This window comes from Convolutriloba macropyga, chromosome 4 (genome assembly GCF_964194025.1).
Source record: "Convolutriloba macropyga chromosome 4, txConMacr16.3, whole genome shotgun sequence".
In the NCBI taxonomy this organism is placed as follows: Eukaryota; Metazoa; Xenacoelomorpha; order Acoela; family Convolutidae; genus Convolutriloba; species Convolutriloba macropyga.
This window is the reverse complement of record NC_134471.1, coordinates 11010148-11013118: the sequence shown is the minus strand read 5'-3', so window position 1 is coordinate 11013118 and position 2971 is coordinate 11010148.

Here is a 2971-nt window from a genome sequence, read left to right as displayed (position 1 = left end):
CCACCCCCATTTCTGTTAGTCACACATCGGTGTTGACCTGCAGTTGCAAAAGCAGACAAAAATATCTAAAAATGATCGCACAAAACTGCATCTCGGATCTCTGTCAACCATGTCTTTTTGAAGCAAAAGCACAGAATTAGTATATGTTCTTAATAGCTGTTTCACTTGATAGTTTTTTTGAGAGACGCTTTGGCAGTTCCTGATTACTGTACTCAATATTTGCCGCTCTCGCCTTCATAAAAACTTGTTAATTTCACTTGTAACAAATATTTGCTTATTTTCTGTGGTAGCAGATTCCATCTTTGAAGCTAAACAATTAAACACACGTTGGATTGTGTTTTTTGGGAAGTAAAAAATGAGTAAATCCTGTTTTTTGTTTCTGGTGGTGAAAATTATCCAGAGTGAATCAAGTTGTGGGCCAAACTTCAATAGGTCATGTTTTACATTAGGCCAGAAAAGTTTCGTATTCTGCGGCAAAAATCATCCTCAACCCCATTTTCTCATAGTCAGACATCGGTGTTGACCTGTCGAAGCAGTGATTTTAATATGACCTTCATAAAAAGTCATATTAAAATCGCCAGTTACAGTTTTTCTGCTTATTTTCTGTGGTAGCAAAGCAGTTTTGAAGCCAATCCAAATAACAAATTAGATTTCGTTTTATTTGGGCAATAAGCGATATTGAGAAGAAGCATTTTTTCCGGTGGCGAAAAACTATGCGGAGTGATTCAATTTGAAGGCTAAAATTGTTTCGGTCATGTTTTACTCTAGGCGACAAAAGTTTGGGAATTAGCGTCAAAAACCCTACCCAAGTTCTGACAATCAAACATCGCTGTTGACCTGTCGTTGCAAACGCTGGCATAATCGTCTCAAAAAGGATCGCACAAAATTTCATCATCAATTTTTTGTCAACCATGTCTCTGAAGCAAAATAGAAATTTAGTAAAGGTTGTTATCAGCTGTTTCAGTCATTGAAAGTCGTTTAAGCTGTTTCAGCTGCTATAAAAAATCATTGTTAAATATCCATTTACAATTATTTGTTTATTTTCTGTGGTACCAGAGTCCAGGTTTGAAGTCAATCTTTTTAACAATATAGATTGTGTTTTATTTGGTCAATAAAAAATTTTGAGAAGAAACAGTTTTTTTCCGGTGTTGAAAAACTATGCAGAGTGATTCAAGTTGTAGGCTAAAATTGTTTCGGTCATATTTTACTCTAGGCGACAAAAGTTTGGGAATTAGCGTCAAAAACCATACCCGCCCCCAAGTTCTGATAGTCAGTCAACCATGTCTCTTTGAAGCAAAATACAAAATTAGTAAATGTTGTTATCAGCTGGTTCAGTTGAAAACTCTGTTGAAGACGCTCTGGTGACGTTCAAACACAGAAGTTTTCTTTTTGCAATTTTTAAAGGGTTTTGCTTTAATCTGAGACTGGGACAAAATTGATGCCAGATTTGTTTCCGTCACCTGACCGGAGCAGACTGAATAATATGAAGAGAAAGCATGTCAAATTAATTGATGTCATAAATGATATTAATAGTTCTACTCCTAAATTGAACTTAATAGAGAGACCCTTGCAAAGAATTTTCCTATAACGCAATTTGTTTGATTTCTCTTTGGTTTTTTAAATGTTCTCAGCCTCTCTGGAAGAAGCAGAGCGCAGTGTTGTTGAACTCCAGTATCCATAGATGTGGCGAAGTTTTATTTGTTTGCTGTTGCACTCAACTGACGCCCTATCGCTACATAAGCCAGCTAGCCCCCGAGATGCATTTGAACGCCCCATTCCCTGGAGGTGTCAATCAAACGAAGACGCTGCCAGTTTTATACAAAAAAATGAAGAGGAGAGGTTGATGGACTGGGGAAATGTTAGCTCATCTGAGAAGCTGCGAAACATCAGTGGGCACTTGTGTGAAATAAAAATCTGCTTTGAAAATTCTGCACGTGATAAAAAAGATTTACTCACTCGGCTATTTGTTTTTCTAATTACCTTTCAGCTGTGTCTCAAAAAGCTACCGGAACAAAAAACCACTATGTTCTCTCTGCGCTTCGAATCTTTTCAGCCAGTGTGACCTGAAGGGTTTGTTTTCGCGCATTTCACTTCCTGTTTCAAGTGCACTCCAACAGAATTTCCGCTCGAAAAAGACGCTCCACCAACACTACTAGTCTATTTGTGAAAAAAACAGCGCCACGTACAATTCAATTTTTGAACTGTTAAAATATAGGAGCGCAATAATAGCCTGCTACGAAGATGAGGGCGGCTATTACCAATACCATTCAAGAGAAAACTAAGCAATTTCGGAAGAATTGCTCTCGAACTATAGGCGAGGCAACTTATTTCAGGGACAGTAGTCTAGATAAATTTTTCTCAATGTGCAAAAAAATTTGACGACACCAGGATTCGAATCAAGGACCTCCGGGTCCCTCACCGGAAGCATTGAGCACTCGGCTATCCGGTCCTTCATTTGCTATGCTGAAATCGGTTTCTTTTTAACAACAAGCTTTAATTCAGAGGGAGAACAAAAGAGATCACTCAAAAATGGAGAACTAAAACGTGAAAAAGTCACTTGAGAAGTCAAAGAATGTTCTAGAGGAAAAGCGCAAAATGGTATAGCAGAAAATTTGAATAAAAACGACCACCACGCTTACAATAATTGCTATGAACTTCATTCAAGACCAACTAAAAACCTAGGACTTTTGAAATATTATTAACAAATAATAATAATTAAGCAGCTTGCTTTGCAGTGCATCAGTCGAAAAATGATTAATTTCATTATTTTGAGGGTACAAGTCTCTGAAGGTATCGGAGCCATTCATTGGCAATGTAGCAGCTATGTATATTTTTCCCCTTTCTGATGGTAGGATTCTAGCAATTACTTAGCGCTCTTCAATAAAAAAAAATATGGTAAGATTTGGATTTTTGGTAGAGTTTGCATAGCTCCGTAGACATTTTGTATGTTTCCTGAAAATTGAGTTGGCAT